Source organism: Nannospalax galili, unplaced genomic scaffold, assembly GCF_000622305.1.
Source record: "Nannospalax galili isolate Female #2095 unplaced genomic scaffold, S.galili_v1.0 scaffold433, whole genome shotgun sequence".
NCBI lineage: Eukaryota > Metazoa > Chordata > Mammalia > Rodentia > Spalacidae > Nannospalax > Nannospalax galili.
Genome location: NW_008338715.1, coordinates 6,141,368 through 6,151,716, shown reverse-complemented (window position 1 = coordinate 6,151,716; position 10,349 = coordinate 6,141,368). Strand labels below are relative to the sequence as shown.

The 10,349-nt window shown below is 35.4% G+C and overlaps 1 pseudogene; it reads left to right on the top strand.

Moving 5' to 3' along the window:
• Nucleotides 1–5,811: 5,811 nt before the first annotated feature.
• Nucleotides 5,812–8,477, top strand: LOC115070414 (annotated as a pseudogene).
• Nucleotides 8,478–10,349: the final 1,872 nt, after the last annotated feature.

The following is a 10,349-nucleotide window of genomic DNA, read 5'->3' as shown; positions in this document are numbered from 1 at the left end:
TGGACTTTAATTTGGACATTTGAAATTTGCACTGTTCTGGCTTTTTTTCTGGTTCCCTGCCTAGAAATTGTAAAATTAACTACTCTTGTCTTTACTTTTCCTTCACATCTCCTGGGTACCAGTCAAGGACCTTCTTTTCTCCCTATACTTAAGAGTTATGCAATTTGGGAGTCTTTTAGATAGACACACTGAATGGGGTAACCCCCAATTGCCTCACCCTGCCAGAGCAGGAAGGAGCCCAGAGCAGTTTGCATCCAGATTCTCTATCTGCAATTTGGATAAACCTCTTCCGATGGTGCTGTGATAAAAATAGGAGATAGAAATTGGCTAGGCAGTTAGGGTAAAAAGACCCCAAAGAAAATTAGCCAGTTTCTTTCTTGGCTAAAAGTCAAAATGCCCTTGGGCCTTTTAGCAATGTACTGTGTCCCAAAGGCCAAAAATGTTGAAATTATTTGGGAATTCATTCCTAAAATATTTTAGGGTTACCTCCTCAGAGGGGGGAATGTTAGAGTGTGAGTAATCCCCATAAATTGAAGTAGTCCAGACTAAAAAAATGTCTAGTCTATCTGTTGGAGGACCCACTTTTCCAGACTCACTGCTCAATTACCTGGTGTTAGAGCCACTCCCTGGAAAGCAGGTTCTCCTTAAATTATGCTAAATAAATGGGCGGAATTCCTGGTGTGTTAATAAGGTAATGAATATTTCCTGTCTGGAGCTAGCTCAGAACCCACAGAACTTCCAGACCAGCCACAGCCACATAGATCTCCGTAAGTCTGTCCACTTTTCTGAACTCTTCAGGAAAGCTCAATTTCTCCTTTTCTTCTTCATGCCTTTCTTTCTAAACATGCTTTCTTTAAGGCTTTGGGCTACCCATAGCATCTTGTATTTCTTCACTTTTTCTCTAATGCTTCCTTCTCCCAGCCATGTGGCTACGAGTCAGCCACGTGTCTGACCTCCATGCCTGCTCTAAACCTACATGGTTTCTTTATTTCTTACCACTATTCACCTCCTCAAGGCAGCTGCCAAGATTATCAGCTGGCCTGCCCTGAGGATTACTCTTTAAAATTCTAATAAAATTGTAAAAGCTTCCGTTTGGGTCCATTCTTAAATTCTTTTATGAATGAGACTAAGAACCCTCTCAGGGACCCTCTTTCTCCCTGTTTCAATTTTTCTTCATCTACAATAATGTTATTTATAAGTTTGTCAAATATGCCCTTTATTATGTTCAGGTATATTCTTTCTATTTCTAGTTTCTTCAGGATTTTATCATGAATTGATGTTGAGCTTTGTCAAAGGCCTTTTATACATCATTGAGATGATCATGTGATTTCAGTATTTATGTGTTATATTGCATTTCTTGACCTGCATATTGACTAATCCTTGCCACTCTGGAATAAACATGGCATATAATCTTAAAAAATAAAATAAATAATGAAATAAACAAATCTACAATTGCTGCATCATATTTCTTAATTTTTTCATATCATTAAAGATATAACATTGCTGTTAAAAATAAATGCCCCTTTGATTATAAAGTCTAGGCTATAGAATATTAAAGTTTCAGACTGAAATTTTCCTAGTCTAAGTGCTTCATTTTATTAAAATATCCTTCAACAGGTTTACAGAAAATAGAACTTTTGATAACAGCCATCATAAAACATAAAATATTAACATTTTCTACTTAAATACAGCAATACAACATTAGTGTACAAAATGCTCAGTGCAACAGAAAAGAACATGCTTCAGAAAATATTACTAACAGAAAAAACAGATACTCTGTAACTCCTAAAGCATTCATGGTGGACATTAGATAAGCTCATTCCAGTGCTACTTTTATTTTTTAATACCTGCATCTCTTTAGTAATGCATAAAGCTCTTCCCAAATCCTGGGCTGAATGGTGTCCTTCTGAAGTCCCCCATGCAGAGCTCCTTCTAAAAACCCAGCAGTAATGAAGAGTTCCTTTCAGTTATTCAAGACCAGAGTCTTGAAGCTCCTCAGGAGGAGTTCACCCTTGATCCTTCCAATGGGAGAATACCATACACTGGCTCTGAACTAATCTGAATGAGATAAAAGCACTTCATTTCTATTATGCATTCACATTTTGGCTGGGTTATTTTTCCCATGCTGCAGGATAGTTCATAAGATAGATTATTTCCAGACAAATGAGGCTAGAACTAAAGTTACAAAATCAAATGTATAATGACCCCACTGTTATAACTCACATTATTTACCTTTATGTTTCATTTTATGTCTTGAAAAGGGTTCATATTCCATTTACTTCAAATGTAAATCTTCATCCTTTATTTAAAATTTTATTTAGTTGTTAGTTTTTCTTTTTAATTTTCAAGTTTAATATTCCTCCCATGTTCCAGGGTCATAAAATCTTGTACACAGCTCCAAACCTCCTTGGGTTAACATTGCAGACCATGTTATCATCACATTGAAAGCAAGAATATCATTACTATTACCAGTAATCAAAACTGGTTTTTGGTCATTTATTAGGGTTTTACAGAATTAATTCTTAAAGAATGTATCCTATTCTAGAAAATTTGTTCTTCTTTGGCTGAACTCTAGCCCTAATACTTTTGTAAGGACTGAGGAATCTTGACTAACCCTAACCATAAGGTTGGAATGGGCTCAGTGATAGGGCATTTGCCTTGTATAGTTGTGGTTCTGTGTTCAATGCCCACAATCGCAACATAAGTGAGTAAATTGTGTGTATGTGACATCAGCAGCCCAGCTGAATGTCATCTGCATGAAATTCTGTTCAGTTCTTTTATAGTCTGCTTATTAGCAAACCATATAATTGTCACTTATTGTGGTATTAAAACTCTTGATATCTAAAACCTCACAATTCTATTTTGGTATAATATAATTGCTGTATTTTAAATTTAGTTGTTAATATTGTGATAAAACTCTCACTGATAGGTAAAAAGTTGGTGGAAAACGAGTGAATGGATGATGAGGCACAGCCAAAACTCCATCAAAATAGGGTTTATTAGCAAAAGAACATATGGGACAGATTCCCTTCCGGGCATGGAAAATGTCTGCCTAGGTCTTGAGCTGGGGTCTTTTTAAAAGGGAGGCTTCTGCTTCCTGCAGAAGGCAGGAAGATTTTTTTTTTTTAAAGTTGAGGGGGGGAAGTAGGAGAGCAGGACTGTTAAAACCTGTCCTCTTTAGAGATCAAAGGGGAAGCCTGTTCTGTTGACCAAACAGTGGAGAAAAGTCTGCTTCTCTTGACTTCAAAGACCAAGGTGCTTAGCAGCTAGGTTCCCTTTTCTTAGGAGCATGAGAAGTCCTTGGGATCCTGTTGGTGAGGGGGCAGGACTATCTAAACTTTAACACTCACCACATTAGATAGAGTCAATATGAAAAAATTTACCTAATTTCAGACTTTACATTTCAGTTGATTCCCCTAAGCATTTCATACTTTATGATTCTATGATAGCAACTAAGAGCAAATATTACAGCAAAAGTCCTGTTTTTTTCCCCTGCGCAATTCTAAGAGGAACTCTTTCCCTTCAGGTAGCCATCTGGAAGGCAAGGACCAAGAACATTTTGTGAGTACTGAATCCACAGACCCAAGGCCTTCTTCTTGTTTTGTCTTCTTGAAAATAAAATCTGGCAATGTGATGATTTAAAATGACTTTTAAGGGGCTGGAGAGATAGATCAGAGGGCAAGAGCACTGCTGCCTACTCTTGCAGAGGACCCTGTTTAAGATTCCCAGCACCCACATGGTGGCTCACAACCATCCATAACTCAAGTTCCAGGGTAGTCTGGTGCTCTCTTCTGACCTCTGTGAGCATTGCACAACATGGGTGCATCTACACACATGCAGGCAATACACTCATTTATATAAAATATAAAATAATAATAAAATTTTAAATTACTTTTAAATATCTACATCATTTTCACCTTAACTTCTTTAACCCAGCATACCACATAGCAAAAAGTAATGCTTCATTTGATTTCTTTAAAAGTTTAAGAGTTACCACACACTCAAAATGTGATAAACATGCACAGTAATGAAAGTATTTTTTAGGTTGTTCTTGACATAGTTTTAATTTTCCATTGTTCATATTAAATATTTATACATTGTATTGGTGAAATATTGTATAACTACATAACATTGGTAATGGAAGGATGGCTTATTAGGAAATAATACTTGCCACAAGACTGAGGATTTTTGTTTGACTCGTGAAACCCATATGATAGGAGAGAACCGATTCCCACACATTCCTCTGATTTCTGTAAAGGTACTATGATGCCCCCACAGATGAATACATACACACACTCACAGACACACATAATGACAAAAATAAAGCTTAAAATGTGTTTTTTAAAACAGGGACTGGAGAGATGGCTCAGTGTTTAAGAGCACTGGCTATTCTTGCACGAGACTCCAGTTCGATTTCCAGTCCTCCACATGACCACTAACAAACGCCCATATCTTCAATTCCAGGGGATTCAACACCCTCTTCTATCTGCCAGGGGCATTACATGACATGGTGCACTTACATACATATATTCATACACATAAACTAAAAATAAATAAAATAAAAATAAAAATGGTTTTAAAACCAGTACAATGAAAGTTTCATTTTAAAAGAGGAGGTTATAGATTGCTTCATTTAAAAATTGAAGGCAAATTTTATAAATTATAAATGTTATGATTTAAAAATGTTATACAAGCACTCTAGACTCTTTTGCATTAGCAATCAAAAAGAGTGATTCAAAGTATTTAGGCATATAAAAAATATTCAGCCATACATCCCTCTCTTCTTTGTCATAACTGCAAAGATTTTTAATAATTGCCATATTCATGAATATTTTTGATTTTATCGTTTCACTATTTTAGTGAATGGATATACCACCTACAGCTGAGAAAACATGCAGAGATCAGTTGCACTTAGCTATATATTATTTGTCATATATGAACTTATTGTGATTATATTGATTTAAATGACTATCTCATTCAGCCTGCAAAATAGCATGTTAACATCTCTACTGAATTGATTAGAAAAAGATGGCACAATAGTCTAAAAGCTGAAAATAAAATATATTTTCTGTTATTCTTCTCTGGTTTACAGTGTACTTTGATTTGATTCAATGCTTATTTACGTACTCAACCCCCCCCACCAAAAAACATTTAAGTAGTTAATAGTTGCCATTAAATGGGACATCATAAAAATTTGCTCAAAAATAAATAAGGGACTGGAGAGATGGCTCGGCATATAAGAGTACTGGATGCTATTCCAGAGGACCCAGGTTCTGTTCCCAGGACCCACACGTCAGCTAACAATTATCCACAACTCCAGTTCTAGTAAATCCAACACCCTCTTCTGGCTTCTCTGGGCAATACATGCTTTTGGTAGGTGCACCCAGGTCATACAAAGCATGTTAAAATCACAATAGGAACAAATTCAATGGAGGATGATATTCTGTGTGGAGTTTGATTAAAATATATTTTCTTAGTTACTAATAAACAGAAATGAGAGCCACTAGAGAAATCTCACATAAAATAGAACCAGTAATGCACAGTAAAATGTTGAATATATCTGTGACATACATGTTATATCTAATAGTACTATTGTAAACTCTTTTAATGTCCAATAATGTAGCTTAGCATATAATGTGGAATCATATCAGTCTGTGTCCCTGTTTGTTTTGATCAGCTATACACAATGTACAACTGAAGAAGAAAGAACAGCAATTAAGGAATTTTCTTCATCTGACTGGGATGAGGCCATGACTGTGGGACATTTTCTTGATTACTAATTGATGATGGAGGGCCCAGCCCTTTTCAGGCATGGTCATCTCTGGGCAGGTGGGCCTGTACTGCATAAGAAAAGTAGCTAAGCAAGCCAGAGGAAGCAGGCCAGTAAGAAACATTCCTTGATAGCCTAAGAAGAGTAAAAGTAAATAAGAGAAAATTAAACACTTTAGCTGTATAAATGTGATCTTACCATTACATATAATAAATTGTAGAGCAACCACTAAAATAAATATACAGGTGATACACTGGTATAGATAGAATTTCTACTAAGACTACAAACAGACACACCTATGATTGTAAAATATTTATGAAATATGCCAAATGAGGATTAATAAAAGTATTGCTAGCATTCCTGATTTAAAATATAATAACAATAACAAGATACACACAGAAAGGAGTTAGATGGGAGAGAGGAAGGTATGGAGGGAGAAGTAAGAGAAAAAGTTGAAGCTGAGAGATTATCTTTAAATCATCAATGTCATTGAGTCTCATGGTCTGCAGGGTGAATTTTCAAATTGAAAACCCAGAATAGCCAAAGATATGGTTCCAGTCTGAGGCTGCAAGATTGAGAACAAGGAGCATTGATATTCCAGTTCCATTCTAATAGTATAAAACTTCTGGTGTCCCAGTTTGGAGGTAGTTAAGCAACAACAATACCCATCCTACTTGAGGCAGAGCAACATTTTGTAGGATTTAGGAATAATGCCAATTGAATAATACCCATCCCATGAGGGAAGGAAATCTTCACACATTATAGCAATGTAAAATTTAATCTCATCTTATAAAAATCACGTAGAAAAGGAAATCATATAGCCTCATAATAAATTCCATGCATATACAATTTTAGTAAATAGAAGCAGAAATGCACTGTAATTAAAAGATAGATAATAGAGAATAGATAGAAAGGAATATCCTAGGCTGAATAGATAACTCAGTGGATAAGAGTGCTTGCTGCTCTGGCCATGAAGACCTATGTTCTGTCCTTGAGCCATCATTTAAATGCTGTTAATTAAAGAATAAATTAAAAGTGATATTGTGCTAAATTTTATGACAAAATACTTATAATAGAAATTTGACAGTTAGCCAGGCATGATGGTGTGAACACCTTTAGTCCCAACACTCAGGAGGCAGAGGCAGGCAGATCTCTGTGAGTTCTAGGCCAGCCTGTTATACATAGTGAGTTCCAGGCCAGCTGGGGCTCCAGGGAGACCCTGTCTCAAAAAGACCAAAAAAAAAAAAAAAAATGAATTTAACAGTTCTCTCGGTACCAAAATGGACTTCAGAGAGTGCACAACAGCAAGAACTACCAAAGCCATTTCATAGTTGTCATCAAACTGACATCCAAAGGACACTGCAGATATAAAGTTATGGGAGTACAATATCAAAGACTAAAATGTATAGATATGTAATTTAATAGATCCGAACAAATAAGAAAACAATTACAAGATAATCCAGTGGTTCATAGAACAAATAAAATGTGTTAGGAAATAGAAAGTTTGAATAAAATCAGCAATAACTCAAGCTAATATTTATGTATCAATATAAAAACATTGTAAATTGCATTTTACAGTGAAACAGAAGTCAACAAGATAAATTCTAAGATGGAGAGTAAAACAAGCCTTTAAATTTAAGAATTAAATCAAGAGGGAGAAAGTGGTTGTCAGCAGCTGGATGGATGATGCTTGTGGACTGTGTTGGATTCTCCTTGAAAGAAAGGGAGGCTTGAACTTCAAGAGGTAGCTGCCTCCTGAATTCGAAACCTCTAGGACTTCTCTTGAACTTGTGTGCTTAGAAGACTTAGATGCTGGCCTAAACTCCTCTGCTGAAATCAGCTTATTTGCTCAAGAAAACTGTATTAAGGACAAAGGAAAGGATCTGGCAGAAGGCAACATCTGTTATCCTATGCTTGACAGCAAGGAACAGAAGTAGTGGAGACCCTTCAACTGAAAAGCAGACTGAAAGGTTACAAAGAAACTGAAGGTGCGTAGTGGAGAGAGGTGTAACATTCCAACCTCTCAATCTGGATATGTTAGCATCAACCAATAATGGCTGAATAGACAGAGACCAACGATCAGAATTCCCATTTGATGCTTGTTCATAAGAAAAAAGAAAGAGGATATTCAAATGATCCAGTTTGGAATGCTAGTTTATCGAGACCCAGTTTTAAGTCTCAAGCTAATCAGTACTATGCCAAATTTAGTGAACCACTAGCTCAGATTGTTCTTTCCAAGCCACCAGGTCACTGGGTTACCATTTCCTTTAAACCTTTAGATAAGAATGTAATGACAATTCATCTTAAAAGTTTAAGTATAGGTATAAAATAAAATGAAGTACTAATGCTTTAATTTAGTAATGTTCACATATATTCATATGTAAGTCTGTGACTCATTAGGGAAATTACTTGCAGTAAATTTCTAATAACTGATATAGTCAATGGTTTTGTTTGATGTGTTTTGTGTGCTGTGATGTAATAGTATCAGTGCAACTTAAAACAACTAAACAGTTGATACTTGTTAGTGATGATAACTAAATTAAAGTTTAGATGTGAGAAAATGTAATATTTTTTGTTGTCTCAGGGTAAGAATAATTTTTGGATTCATTCGTTAATGTTAATAGGCTTATTTGCATCAAATCAGGTCAAAAGCATCAGCTCAGATATACAAAAACTGAAACAAGTGGATATTGGAGATTGCAGTTAAATGTTCTGGGGATATCAAACCATAACCTATCAGCAATCATTAGTATACTGCCAGAGGGGCATAGGAATTTTTCTTAAGAGTTGCATCTTAATAAATTGCACAGTGGTGAATGTGTAAAGGGAAATTGGGGTTTATTAGAATGAGACATAATGGCCATTTCTTAAATGCAGTGGAAAGGCATTTGTCAACAAATGCACCAATACTTTTTCAGAAGCAAAAACAGTATTGAAGATCAGGGGATAACTTTCAGAAGAAAATTTTTGTATTGTAGCATTGCTCAAGCTAGTCTAGGTATTCTGACCTCAACCCTACAAACCTTGCTTGAATCAAGGAGTTTTAGAATGTGAAAATGTTTAGCACCTAGGGAATGGAGTTATGTAAATATATATAATAACCTTGTAACATGTGTAAAGTTTTCTTGGCATTTACCCATGAAATAGACTATTTTCCATATGAACTTGATGAATGTAAGACCATGAACTGTTTTATACACTATGGCCTAGTTCTTCAAAATATTTTTATTGAGTTTTCTTTGTATTTTATGTAACAGACCTTAATCAAATTTAGACCCCGTCCTACATCCACACCTCCCATTACCCACCACTGGATTTCATGCATTCTGTCATTTATGTTAAATCCTATCCTATGCCATGAAGCTTTTGCCCCTCCATGCAATTCATCCACTAGAGTCTAGTCAGCCTATCTAGAGTTGTTGGTTAGGGTAATCTAAAAGACTCCCAAAGTAACACAGGGCATTGCCATAGCTCCTTATTATCTCCCAGAACTTGAAGGTAAGACCCTATTGAGAAAACAGTATATATCTTGGCCCAGGACTCAGATCAATGAAGCTGGAACTGACCTGCATAGTTCTACAGGATACTATGCAAGCTGCTTAAAGAGAAAATTAATCAACGGTCCAACCTGTCTCTAAAATCTAATACCCATAACTACTGGCACAGGAAACCATCCTACTTGATTAAGTTGTGGCTATTTATCTAAGGAATAATCAACAGCTATTTAATTGGACATAAATCTCTCTCGGTGGGAGGGAACTCATGGGTGGTAGTGTAAATATAGCCGAATACACATACCGCAGAGGTCATAGATCCCAGAGAAACTCCTATCTCTAAGGCCTTATTTTATTGGTCTCCAGGTGATTTTAAAGATTGCGCTTTTACTTAAGTGTCCATGTGCGTCTCTAATTTATTTGATTGTAAATTATATTTCAAAGTAAATATTATTGTAATAATTTTATAACTGAAAAGATATCACCTGCTTAAACATTTCCTTTTTCTAAGAGATGTAAAAATGCAGCACAAGACTCTTGCACCCCCAGTCTTTAAAACCAAAGATTCATTATGGATTCATCAATCCCAATGTAACTGATGACTGAGTGCATCCCTTACACAAAAACTTCTGATGTCTTGCATAACACCTCAGTAACAATGTGCCAAATTTAAGGATAAATACTTTTCCTAGAGTTAATTGAAATAACAAGTTACTTTTAAATATTTATAAGCGAAATAGGTGTTATATGTCTTCAAATAAGTTTAGATGAGATACTGGCCTAATTAAACATTGAATACCCTAAAGGATAAATTTGTATACTACTGAATACATATGATCTTAATTTGGAGCATGAAATAAAATTTTTTCTCCCTCATAGAAAAATTAAAAGTAATTTAAATCATGTTGGATGTCTACTCTTATATTAATGATATTTTTGAATACTAAGATTTACTAGTATACCTATTTTAAACAATCTATGTCCACCACCACCTAACATGCTATGTTTCAATTATAGTGCAAGTATCTTCTAAGAGTATCTTTGCAACAACTTATCCTGTACATCATTTCAAAATGGATTATTCA